This window comes from Arvicola amphibius, chromosome 9 (assembly GCF_903992535.2).
Source record: "Arvicola amphibius chromosome 9, mArvAmp1.2, whole genome shotgun sequence".
NCBI lineage: Eukaryota > Metazoa > Chordata > Mammalia > Rodentia > Cricetidae > Arvicola > Arvicola amphibius.
In genome coordinates, this window is record NC_052055.2 from 108,013,956 (window position 1) to 108,027,799 (window position 13,844).

The 13,844-nt window shown below is 45.7% G+C and overlaps 1 long non-coding RNA gene and 1 pseudogene across 1 annotated transcript; one reads left to right on the forward strand and one right to left on the reverse strand.

The window, feature by feature from the left end:
- Positions 1-342: 342 nt before the first annotated feature.
- Positions 343-8,854, reverse strand: LOC119822173. Its single transcript, XR_005286740.1, has 5 exons — positions 8,741-8,854; positions 3,005-3,141; positions 2,182-2,273; positions 1,251-1,398; positions 343-626 (listed from the first exon to the last, which is right to left on the reverse strand). It is a non-coding gene; the product is annotated as an uncharacterized LOC119822173 (long non-coding RNA).
- Positions 8,855-10,578: 1,724 nt separating this feature from the next.
- Positions 10,579-11,274, forward strand: LOC119823896 (annotated as a pseudogene).
- The last annotated feature ends 2,570 nt before the right edge of the window (positions 11,275-13,844 follow it).

Here is a 13,844-nt window from a genome sequence, read left to right on the forward strand (position 1 = left end):
AGCTTCTCTGGACCCTATATTTCAGCCATTTGGGCTACATCAGTCTCCTGGTCCAGGCTGCCCTACTTTTTCTTTTCTTTCTTTTGTTATTTTTATTGATTTTTTTTTTTTGAGCTATACATTTTTCTCCGCTCCCTTCCCTCTCTCTCCCCTCCCAGGCTTCCTTTCTTGGTCGATGGTTTCTCTCTTGCTCTTCTTGCTCCCCCCACTCCGTGTCCTCACATGGCCCAGCTCAGTCTGGTCATGTTCACGCTGGACTTTTCCCAGATGCCGCTGGCTGTATTCTCCCTTATATTATTTATAATAAACCTCCTTCGCCATACCTAGGAGCAGCATGTCCTCCTTTTCATTCAGAAATCAGTCCTGGAACGCTAAGGATGAGTCTCTCACAGATGAGGTCATCCCAGGAATGGTGAGGGTGAATCACATATAGATGAGGTTACCCCAGGAATGGTGAGGTTGGATCTCACGTGGATGAGGTTACCCCAGGAACGGTAAGGATGTATCACACATAGACGATGTCACCCCAGGAATGGTGAGGATGGGTCACACAGAGATGAACTCACCCCAGGAATGGTGAGGGTGAGTCCTCCATAGAAGCAGCTTAGGGCGTTTGCTGAAAGCCCCTGTCAGTGAGATCAGAGAAAACGGAAAAGGTTAAATACAGAAAAGGCTTTCAAAGGTCACCTCCCTCCTTGCATGGAAGAGGAAGCCAAGGTCCCAGAAGGCTGGGTATCTCTCACGGAGAGCATTTACAGAGAAACACACAGCCAAGACTGCAGGCGCCTTCTGCAGTAACAGAAATGGGAAGAGAGAAAAGAAAAAAAAAAAAAAAAAACACCACTGAGTGAGTCAGGCTAGTGGGGACACAGTCTCCCTTCCCCCTCCCCCCGCGGTGGCAGGCAGCCAACTGGAGCTTGCTGCATATTTAATTTAAACCTTTGTCTGCCCCGGCAAGGACAAAGAACAATCTGTTTTATGTAAAAAGTCTTCCCTGAGGAAAGCCTCAGCCTCCAGCTGCGAAACTGATTGATGTTCTTAAAACCCCCAGGAGCCTCTGCTGGGATCCGAGGTTGCAGTTTCCAAAAAAAAAGAGGGTTTTTTTTGGGGGGGGGGGAGGGGTAGGAAAGCACTCCAAACAAACAAACAACAACAACAAAATTTCCTCCCTTTTTGTTGTGTGACTCTCAATATGGGAGAATTAGCACGAAACTGGAGGGAGAAGCATACAAATAAGGCCTATATTTTACCAGCGGATTTCAGAGCCCCAGATGGGAAGGGCTGAGAAGGCAGGCTGCTGGCGAGACTGAACTCAGCTTTGTCTAGAAGCTTCCTGTACATGACAAGCCAGCCGTCCCTTCGATTGCCTGATCCGATCAATGAAGACACCAAAATGTCCTAAAGAGGGTTTAAAGCGAAAGCATTCGTGCCAGGGAATACCTCCGTCGGAAAGATTCACAAACTGTTTGATGGAGATTAAAAATCACCGTATTTTGAGAGGTTTTTTTTTGGGGGGGGGGGGGTTCCTGGTAGCCTGTCTTCAGAGACTCTGATTTGGTGGGTCCCATGTCTTGCAAGACCAAGGTTGGTAGTGTCAGAGTCGTAACCGCAGTTTGGGGTCACCTCCAAGTGTTCCTGGACCTTCTGGACTTCTGCTGTAGCCCTCGTGACCTTGGCATCAGCTGGAGTCCAGTGCTCAAAGGTTAACACCGAGGACGTGGGCGAGGTGTGCCCGAGACCCGAAGAGGGCAGAACCGCTCCACCGGCTCAGGTTCGAACTCTGCTCCCTCCCACTGCCCCCCACCCCGACCTCGCCCTGTGTCTCCGATTGGAAGGAGAGTAGGGTTAAGGGGCAAGGACCTGCCTTCCCCTTCTGGCTCAGGAGCCAAACTTCATCTTGGAGGCAGAACAAAGCCATGGCCGGATCAGACTGAGGAGCTCGAGCCTGCTTTGGGACAGAGCCAGGAACCATTGCCATGAGCCACCAGCTGGCTCCGGTCCCAGGAACATGTGTAGCCGCTGCACAGGCCAGACTGGGCCTGCACGCTGTCACTGCGCCAGCCCCTCCATTAGGCCTCCCGGTCTCTGCTCTCACCAGGCTCACACCCAGCGCCCTGTGTACTTTGGCATCTTCCTGCCTTGAGGTGTATCCTGGGACGACCGAGGCAGCGAGTGACCTACCTCCTCTTATCTTTCTGGGCTTTGCACAGTTGTTGGAAACTCCTTGTCGAGGTCAGGGTAGATGGCTCCAGGCCCCTCTGAAGTTCATTGGTCTGATGAAAATGAGGACTGAATCATTTCCCTTAACTCTGTGTGGTCTAATTTAAGTGCCTGTCATTAGTCTTCTAAGGAGAACACAGGCGCCCTGGCCCTGGAAACAGAAATCCCTCTCCATATGCCCTCATGGTGGGGGCAAAAATCAATGAATGGCCATATTCACAGCTGTCTCCAGAAGTGTTTCCTGGTTTCTTGGGCATTAAGCTTCAGTAATAAAGTTAACAGCGGTACAATCATACTGAGGAAAGGTCAAAGAAGGGAAATCGGTTTTGAAAAAGATCCTGTCATTCCTTTTACACACAGGAGATTATCTCTGTGTGCACAGGGATTTCTCAGCAAACGTTCCCACTGACCCACGGTTATATGATTGGAAAGATCTGCCCTTTGCCCCAGTTGGGTTTTCTCCCAAACTTAGGAGTCCCTCTCCCCCTTGAGTATCAGCCCAAGCAATCTGATAGACTATAACACGACATTTGTAAAGGATTATCTTTACTTCTGTGCATGTGTGTATGCGTGTGTATGTGACATGAGCACACACACACATGTGCACATGTACATGCAGGTACCAGCAGAGGTCGAAGGGTGCTGGAGTTCCTGCAGCTGGAGTTGCAGGCAGTTGTGAGCCACCTGACATGGGTACTGGGAAATGAACTCTGGTCCTCAGCAAGAGTTCTTAACCACTGAGCCATCTTTGCAGCTCCCCAAGGCTACCTTTAGAATCTCTTACCATCAGGAAAGGGTCCACAGGCATCCAGTAAGCCTTGATCTTAAGCATACTCCCTGATACAGAATGAAGGTCAGGATGCCACAATGGAGCCAGCGGGATAGAGTCCCCGTGAAGAGACGCCCAGGAGGACTGAAGCTCTAAGGACAAGAAAGACAAGATCCCTATGCTCAGGAAACTGGCAGTGTAGGGAAGACCATGGCTATGCTGCTTAACAAGGTGATAAGCACTTGCTAGCAGTGTGAACCAAGTGCCTTGGGAACCAAAAGGAAGCGATGATTAACTAGGATGGGTATGTGGATTAAAGATCTGGACTGCTTCCCAGAGAAAGTAACAGTTGAGTTGAAATTTAAAAGATCATCAGGAGTCCGGTGGTGGCACACACCTTTAATCCCAGCACTCGGGAGGTACAGGCAGGCGGATCTCCGACTTGAAGGCCAGCCTGGTCTACAGAGTGAGTTCCAAGACAGCCAGAGCTACACAGAGCAACCCTATCTTGGAAAAAAACAAAATAAAACAAAACAAAACAATGAGCTGGATTCGATCACGGGAGAAATTTAGTGGGCAGAGCGGTCTGCAAGATGCACTCAGGAAGAGGCAGGGACGAAAAGCCTTCCAGATAGTGAAATGTGATGGTCTATGGCATGTTTGGAGCACAGCAGGTCCTCTGGAATAGCTGGGGTGCAGGAAATAACAGAGGGTGTGATATTTATCAGGCTACATGGTGACCGTCATGGGAAACAAACCCCCTGGACCTCATCCTAGAGGCACTAGTCAACCACATGGAGACTCTTAAGCAACGGACTAGGTCAAGGGATTTAAGCATGTTTGACAAACAAAACTGGCCACAAAGGACACTGGAGGTCACTTGGCTGTGTGAACAAGCCGAATAGAACAAAGGCTTCCCTTCTTCCAAATGGGAGGGGCTGCCCTAAAGTGAGACTTCTACAGCGCTACCAGGTTTTCCCCAACCCACCCAGATAAACCACAATTCTCCCCAAATCTTGAGAGCTAGAAAGCTTGCTTTCCCAGACAACTCCTCAAAAACAATTAACACCCAACTCACAGACTGCCTGGTGGTACCCTGATGTCTGTCTATACCTATACTCAGTGGTAACAAACTGTGTCCTCACACTCTTTCCATAGGGAAAGTGATAGAAGGCAGAAACCTACCCCTGAAGCACAACCTGCCTTGTTCCAGTAGATAACCTAGCTGTAGTGGCATTTCAATTGTATTTTAATAAATAAAGCTTGCCTGGGAATGGAAAGAGTAAAGCCGCCACACTGGTCAGCCTTACAGACCAGGCAGTGATAACACACATCTTTAATCCCGTAGTCATACTAGTTGCCATAGAAACTGGGTAGTGCATGCCTTTAATCCCAGCAGTGCATGCCTTTGAGCCCAGAACTAGAGAGAAATAAAAGACGGGAGGAGACAGCTCTCAGGCTCAGGCTCATTCTGAGATTCCTGGAGGCAGGATCGCCATTTTGGACTGAGGTAGGAGCAAGAGCCAGGGATTGGCTGCTTTGCTTTTTGAACCTTCAGACTGAACCCCAATTTCTTTCTCTGAGTTTTTATTAATTGTGCTTCACCTTGTCTTGGATTAATAAACAAGCTAGATTGTAGAAGATTTCTCATAGTTTCGGGTATTCAAGGAGGCCTAAGAAGGGCAATGGATCTCCCAGGGCTGCCGTTGAAGGGTATTGTGAGCCATCTGATATGGGTGCTGGAGTCAGAACTGAAAAAGCAGTATGTACTTTTAACTGCTGATCCATCTCTCCCAGCCCCTGAACAGAAAACTGAATTCTTTGGGTGTTTTGGTTTTTTGTTTGTTTGTTTGTTTGTTTTGTTTTTCTTTAGAGACAGGATCTCTCTATGTAGCCCTGGCTATCCTGGGACTTGCTGTGTATACCAGGCTGGCCTCAAAATCATAGAGATCTGCTTCCCTCTCTCTACCTCCCTAGTTCTGGAATTAAAGGCATGCACCATCATGCCTATCATGCCTTTCTCTCTCTCTCTCTCTCTCTCTCTCTCTCTCTCTCTCTCTCTCTCTCTCTCTCTCTCTCTCACGATTTCTTAGATTTATTTTACTTTTAGTTGTGTGTGTGTGTGTGTGTGTGTGTGTGTGTAGTATGTGCGCCTGTGTGCATGAGCCAGCAGAGACCCGAGGACTGGATTCCCTGCAGCTGGAGTTAGAGGCGGTTAGTTGTAAACTACCCAGTGTGGGGCTGGGAACTGAACCTGGGTCCTCTGGAAGAGTAGCAAGCACTCTTAACAGCTAAGTTATCCTTTCTTCAGACCCAAGTGGATGTTCTTAATGAATGGGTATTCTCCTGGGAGTCAGAAGCTCCAACGGTGGGGAACAGAAAAGAAAGTCTGCTGACATCTGGAAGATTCAGAAGTACCTCACTTGGGGGTATCCAACTGCTCAGAACCCAGTTATCCGGCAGTTCCTTAGGCTCATCCATCCCAAGTCCTCTTTTCAGTTAAAGTTACATCAAAGGGACTTCTGCCGCTCACCACCAAAGCTACCTTAACTTACATAGCTTTGCCTTTCCCAGGAGATGGCTCTGCTAAGAATAACTGTGTTTGGTCTGCCTTGGAAGACCCATATGTTTTCTGCTGAGTTCTGAGACTTGACTCTCACAGCAGGCGCACACTGAGCTTCGCTCCTCTCTGGCACAGCATAACAAAGCGTTGGTACCGTGTTCTTACATTTTGTTACATAGCTTGAAAATGCTGATGATTTTGCTAATAAATATTCTGGTTTGGGTTCATTTTCTGCATATGATTTTAGTGTCTCTTTTGAAACATTTTTGTAGTATTATACATGCCACAGACAACTTTGGGGAATCAGTCCTCTCCTTCTATCTACATGTGGATTCAGGGACTCGAACTCAGGTCACCAAGCTTGTGCACCAAGTGTTTTTACCCTCTGAGCCATATTGCTCATTCATTCATCCATAGCATCCCTACCCCTAATGAATCTGTGTGTGTGCATGTGTGTGTGTGTGCACGCGCGCGTGTATGCATGCATGTGCACACTGATGCTTGCCTAGGCATATGAGAGAGAGAGTCTCACTATGCAATCCTGACTTGGGCTGGCCTCGAACTCACAGAGATTCACTTGCCTCTGCCTCCCTCATGCTGGTATTAAAGGCATGCGCCACTATACCCAATCCAATATGCCCTTTTTAGAAAAAGACGTTCCTATGTTCTCCTTAACTGTCTATTGTTCAATTAAAAATTATTTATTTGTATGTTTTGCTTTTGTGTCCATATATGCACCACACATGTGCAGTGTCTAGCGCCTGCCCAAGGTCAGAGGAGAGTGTCAGATTCCTTGGAACCAGAGTCAACAGAAGGTGATGAGCCACAATGTAGGTGCAGGGAACTACACTCCTAATCTCTACAAGAGCGAGAGCTCCTACCTGCTGAGCCATCTCTCCAGCCTCCTCTTGTTCATTTCTTTCAAATGAAGATGAGTTTTAAATATTTCTCCCCCCCCCAATTGAATTACCAAGGAAGCAATTTATTTTCTTTGACATATAATGTGCTTTCAGTCAAACATTAGCTAATAGCTAGGCTATTTGGAAATTAACAGGCCTAATAAACAAGAACAACCATACAGGCCTTTAACACTCATTTGCTTTTTGAAGTTTATTGTGACAAAAGCCAAGACTCTCTTTATTGGCCTAATTATGCATTACCGGGAGTGCTTCATCTTCAGCTACAATATTTTCCTTTTTTAAAAAAAGACAAAGAAATCTTAATACTACCAAACAACGAGGGGGGGGGTCAAGTCTTACATGGAACAAACATGACATCACACAGGGAAGTGAGTCACCGTGCATCACACTGGTGACTAAAATGACTCACGCCTTTCTGAGCCAAGAACCAATTCTAGGCCTATCTTTCTGGAAAATGACTCATTTACTACCTCGATTAGCTCCCCTCAAGATCAAATCAACTGCAAATTGAAGTAGGTCTCCTGAAACTCAAAGGGTTCAGCTTGAGCTAGCACACTGTGCCAGCCAGCCCACAGCGATCTCTCGCTACATCTAGAATTAACTGATTCTTTTGCCTGGAGAATGTAGGCTTAGCCTTGACAGCAGCATGGTACCCTATCTAGGCAGACCACATCTCAACACTGGAGTAACCATTATCTTTGTGGGAGGGGAGACACAGGGCTGGTTATCTATGTATCATCACTCCTGCCCTAATGACCACTTTGACACTAATCTGAAAGACCAGACCCAGTAAGGACTTTTGTCAATAGAAAGCCAAAGTGCAGGACAGATAACAGGTCTCTCGTTTGCCCTGAGGTTACCTCTTCGAGCAAACAGCACAACGGACAACTGATCTGGGAAAGAGGAAACTGGAAAAGATGCCAGACTGAGTTAGAACCCCCAACCTCTGGTACAGGGCTCAGAACTTCTCAGAAAGCACTTTGATGAGGACGGCTGATTCCTTAATACCTAGAAGTCTGCGGTGGATTCTTTTCAGTGTGTTGTCAGGCAGTCTCTCTCGTCTGGCTAACCAAGTCACAGACAAGGAGGACTGTCACATAAACACCCATACTTTCTGACATAACTGGGGCCACCCTCTCGAATAACAAAAATCCGTTAGGAGAGAACCTCAAAACATCAACCGCCCCCTTTAGGAGAGGACATTGAAATTCCTCTCCAGTATTTTTCAGGTCTCTACAGTCAAAATATCCCCATGTGACTTAATCAGGTTAATTTCACCTTGCTCATTTGATACTGATGGGCACCTGAATTCGCAATCTCTGATAAGTAGATTCCTAGGGGGGGTTGGTTTTGGTGTGTGTGTGTATGTGTGTATGTGTGTGTGTGTGTGTGAGCGCGCGCGCACGTGCGTGCACGTGCATTATCTAAACAAAGCACTCAGAAGTAGAAATGCTTTTAGTATAAATACATCAAAATCCTGCCAGTATGGTGGTGCCTGGCTGTAATCTCACCACATGGAAGGTGGCAGTAGGAACATCAGGAATTCAGTGTCACCTCTGTGGACATAGGGAGACAACCCGAGCCGCAAGACCTTGCCTCGAAAGAAAAAAAGAAAAAGGAAAAAAAATAAAAACGAAACAACCGAAACCATTTTTTTTCTTAATTTAGGTGAGTTGTGTGTGCCATGTGTGCAGGCCCCACAAAGGCCAGAAGAGGGCATCGGATCCTACGAAGCTGGAGCGAAAGCAGTTCTGAGCTTTCTGATCGGGAGCCTAGGAACCCAGCGCAGGTCCTCTGGAGAGCAGCAAGGGCTCTCAACTAATGAGCCATCTCTCCAGCCACTCACCCCATCCCTAAACAGCATTTTTGAGGGGGGGGGGGTGGTGATGTTTGAGACAGGGTTTCTCTGTAGCTTTGGATCCTGTTTGGGAATTCACACTGTAGTCCGGGCTGGCCTTGAACTAGATTCGCTAGTCTCTGCCTCCCGAGTGCCACCACCACCACCTGGCTCCTTCCCCCCCCCCAACAATTTTTTAAACTTAGTCACATTGTATACTCCTTGTTCCCGGGTTCTCAGTAAGAGCTCTCTCCACTAAACATGTGCTGATCACATTGTCTCTGGGCGAGATGACACACTAGATGCTTACATAGAAACATAAGCCGCTGTTTCTGTCCTCCCCTGGCCTGTGATGCAAATGAACAAGCCACAGAAGTAGGTCCTTCCTTTCAAAACACACAAATAGAGCCGAGGGACCTTCTATAACTTACCCCATGTCTACAGGAAGTAGAGCTTTATCTTTATCAGTCCGTGGACTTCTAGCTTGCAGTCATAACCCTCAGCACCTAACGCTCAGGAACACCGTGTTCTGAGCACCACAGGGCACGATCATTAACCTCAGGAAATCTATAACTGCAAAGTCACTGAGCCAATAATTCAAACCCTTGACGACACGTGACAAAGCTTAGCAGTGCTCTGAGTGCTGAGTAGTGTGCTCAGGGAGGGATCACTTCCTCTGTGGAAACTTGAGGCTGAAGAGACTCCTGCGTAGAAATAATCCCTGACTTACTGATTTTAAGCCTCCAGAGCTGAAGAAGAGTTGAGGCTTTTCCCAGGAAACCCACAGCATTCTGACTAACGACAGCAGGGAAGTTTAAGCAGGGAAATTGGGGGGAAATGACAGGGTGGGGGTGGGGAGGGGAGAGCCGAAGAGGAAGGAAACCAGAAAGTCCCAAAGGGAGGCAAGCTTAAGTAGACACTGCAAGAGCCTGAACTATATCACAAATGAGCCAATCCCTGGAGCTGCTGCCCTTGCTCTCTGAGTCTGCCCTTGGGTTTTGCCAGTAATGGACTAAGAGGACTCGCTGTACAAGATGATGTGTGTATATCCTGAGCCTTGTGGCTTCGTAATCCATTCCTCTCCTCACCCTCTACTGTGTGTGCCTGCCTTCAAGACCCTACTGTCCATCCCACGCCAGTCTCCTCCACCTCCTTCAAGGGGTTGCTGATCTCAAAAGATTGTCCTTTCTTCACCTCCGGTGTCCATATACACCATTTGAGATGAGTCAGTGGCCTTGAGGATGGAGAGAGAGGAAAAAGCAGGGCCACTTTGGGTTTCGGGCTCTTATGTTCCTTTCATCTCCCTGTTGAGGAACCTCCCCCTCCCAACGTCACCATCGTCATATACATAATTCCTGCGTTGAATTGCTTCTCTGGTACACACTTAAAGGGGTTTCTCACTTGGTCTTGACTGATGAATATATACATGAAGAACTGATACGTAAAAATGGTGACTTGCCAAGTAGTGCAGTCGTGACATTCAAGGGTGAAACACAAAGCCAGGCAGCGGTGGCGCACGCCTTTAATCCCAGCACTCAGGAGGCAGAGGCGAGTAGATCTCTGTGAGTTCAAGGCCGGCCTGGTCTTCAGAGTGAGTTCTAAGTTCTGGGACAGCCAGAGCTGTTACACAGAGAAACCCAGTCTTGAAAGAACAAAACAAAAAAGATTGGAACAGAAATGTTAAGTCTTGTCTCATTCCCTACCTCAACACGCAGGGATCGCATAGACGATGATCCAAAAAGATCTCTCTCTCTCTCTCTCTCTCTCTCTCTCTTTCTCTCTCTCTCTCTCTCCCTCCCTCCCTCCCTCTCTCTCTTCTTTTTTTGTTTTGTTTTTATTTTGTTTTGATTTTCAAGACAGAGTTTCTCTGTAGCTTTGGATCCTATCCTGGAACTCACTCTGTAGACCATGCTAGCCTTGAACTCAAAGAGATTCGTTCACCTGCCTCTGCCTCCTGAGTGCTGGGATTAAAGGTATGTGCCACCACTGCCCAGCCCAATTCAAAATTGTTCTAAGAAGTTTTTTTATTTTTTGAGAGAGAAAAAAAAAGGAAGTCAGAAATGGCAGAAAAAAAGAACAATAAGAGCCAGCTCATGGAGGTCACCAGTGTGACTGACAAAGTGATCAGTCCCCAAGATGAAACACAGCACAAACAGGAAAGGCAGAGGCAACTGAAGGCGGAAGCAAAAAAAAAAAAAAAAAAAAAAAAAAAAGGCCAGTTCCCCTTAGTCAGGACTTTCTCGTGGCTTCACAATTCCGTGGAAATGCCCACTGTTTGGGAAATCAGGCACTCTCGGAAGAGTAAGAATTTAATATCGCGTTTCACAGTAAGCAAAGCCGTACTCACCAATTAACCTTTACAAATTCAAATTCAAATATGGAAAGGCTTTCTCTCTTATTATGTAGAACATTGGGGATTCACATGATATATTTCTTTCATCTCATTTAAAACAGGGTTTCTCCTTTTCCAGCCTCCATCCCGGACCCTGTAGCTGCCACGATGTTGATGCCCAAGAAGAACCGGATTGCCATCTATGAACTCCTTTTTAAGAAAGTAGTGATGGTTGCCAAGAAGGATGTCCATATGCCCAAACACCCTGAGTTGGCAGACAAGAACGTGCCCAACCTTCATGTAATGAAGGCCATGTAGTCTCTGAAGTCTCAAGCCTATGTGAAGGAACAGTTTGCCTGGAGACACTTCTATTGGTACCTTACAAATGAGGGCATCCAGTATCTCCGTGATTATCTCCACCTACCTCCGGAGATCGTACCTGCCACCCTGCGCCATAGCCGTCCCAAAACTGGCAGGCCTCAGCACAAAGGGCCAGAGGGTAAGTGCCCAGCAAGATTCACAAGAGGGGAGGCAGACAGAGACACCTACAGAAGGAGTGCTGTGCCCCCTGGTGCTGACAAGAAAGCTGAGTTCCAGTTTAGAGGAGGCTTTGGTGGTCAGCCACCACAGTGAGCTTGAAGACCGTTGTTTCGAATAAACTTTAAAGAAAAAAAAAAAAAGACAGGATATCTCTGTGTAGCCCTAGCTGTCATGGAATTTGCTTTGTAGACCAGGCTGGCCTTGAACTCACAGAGATTTGTGGAATATTCCTTTAAACTGTGTGAATATATGTTGGCTATGATTGGTTTAATAAACAAACTTGCCAATAGCTGAACAGGATAAAGTCAGGTGAGAAAGCCAAACTCAGAATGATGGGGAAAAGAAGGGTGGAGTCAGAGAAGTTGCCAGGAGACACAAAGGGAGCGAGACATGCTGGAGGACAGGTCAAGTCACAAACCATGTGGCAGCACATAGATGAATAGAAACAGGTTAATTTAAGTTGTAAGAGCTAGTTAGTAATAAGCCTGAGCTATCGGCTGAGCATTATAATTTATATAAAGTCTGTTGCAGGAGCTCCTTCTGCTCCTTCAGCCAATATAGCCCCTGAGATACCAGCCCATTGGGGCGTGGTCTCTCTCTCTTTAAAAAAAGCAGCTACTGCCCTCAGCTTGCTCTCTGGTTTCCAGCTCCGCTTCCTGACTAGGCTCCTTTCCTGATTGCGCAGAGGGCTGTTGTCTAGGACGGTGATCTGTAAGTTTTCCCCCTTAAATAAATAATTATTCTATTAATCATAATTCCAAACCGGTGTGGGATTGTTTATGACTTACGCCTTCAAAAGTCTCTTGTGGTTCTTTGGGAGCAACTACTGGGAAACAGAGAAACTCCACTTACAGAGATCCAACTACATCTGTCTCCTGAGTGCTGGGATTAAAGGCATGCACCACCACTGCCCTACTATTGATGAAACTTTTTTTTATAAATCATGTAGATATATGCATACAAAATACATCCATATATACAAAATTTATATTAACCATAAATTTTCTAAGTCATTAAACCAACTCTTTTATGGTCCATCTTTTCAGAACCTGTTATTTTTATAACATGTACACACATGCTCACACATGCACACGCACACACACTCTTTCTCAAGACATTTTTAAATAAGCCTACTTTATTGATAAGAATCTGGCTGAGTCTTTTTTAAATACTATATATTCTCCTTATCATTTCATGAAAAACATAATAAGAATGTAGGCACTTGCTGGAAATGCAATAGAAAACAGCTGTTCCTTTTGCATTGCCCTGTCCTAAAAATAAAGGCTCTCAGGACAATTCCCACAGCTGGCACACTCCATGTGATGGGCTCATTACCACAAGCAAATAAAGTCAGTAAATTACTGACAAAGCATGGGGCCATCATGAGTCTAGGAAATAGGCCTTTCATCAGACTCACTGCACTTTGTATATTGCCTGGGCGAAAAGCAAATAATGATGATCAATGGGGAATTAATATTTTAGTCGAAGAGGAATGCAGATGAATGCAGACTATAAATTATTAACCAGTACCTGAACTCTATCCGCTTGGCACAGCATGCAGAAGGCTTCTAAAGAGACAGGACCCATATCTTCTACCCATCTTGTTATGTTTACTCTGACCCACAAATAATATCCATAAAGATACATTTCTCCAAGACATCCAAGAGGGAAATTTATACCCAAGTCTCTCTTTCTATAATAGAATGTAAGCAGAACATAAATATTTCTATGGTTATATTTACATAGACATACATGTTTCATGTTCTATGTCTATAACGATTATTTATCATGCAGTAGCAAGAAAGTGACTGATGGATCGGGAATGGAGATCCCTCAGTTATCACTTGACACTGACCGTGACCGGCATTGACACCTTAAACTCTCTGGCCTCAGTTTTTTTTTTTTTTCAACTGTAAAATAAAGATCACTGATGACCTTGAAGAGTACATTCAGCGGTGAAATTCTGCACAAGAGCCTCACAACGAAGGGGAAAAGATGAGGGGAAAGTTACGATCAGGGCTCTGACATAAAAATAAAAAATGAATGTTAAAAATATGCTCTGTTCTCTTAATGGCTAAAATATATACTGATACAAGAGTGTACGTGTCTATAATCGTATCATCTAGATCTATGAATTGCTGTTCTCTTAATGAAAAACATAATTACTAACCAGCAGTTGTACATGTGAGCAAGGAGTCTTACATTTGCAATGTAGCCTAGCATATAAGTTACATAGGAAATTATTAAACAATTAGCATAGAAAATATGCTACTAGAAATATTATATGATCACAGACTCACAATCCCCTGGTTTTGCAATTTTTTTTTTTTTTTTTGGTTTTTCGAGACAGGGTTTCTCTGTAGCTTTTTTAGAGCCTGTCCTGGAATGGTTTTGCAATTTTTATAAGCAGAAAGGAAGGCGGGGTCTTTTTCCAGTGCTCAGGGTTGAACTCAGGACCGATGTATATATCCTACCACTGACCCACACCCTCAGTCCTCTCTATACACTCGAAGAGACACTAAATTGAATGATTTGGTTCCTCTTTGCCAAAAACCCACAAGAGGAAAGAAGAGAGCATTGCATCTTCATAATACAAGTCAGAATGAGGGAAGGCTGCATACAGGGAGGTGTTTGCAAGCCAACGGCAGCGGCACAGACCCAAG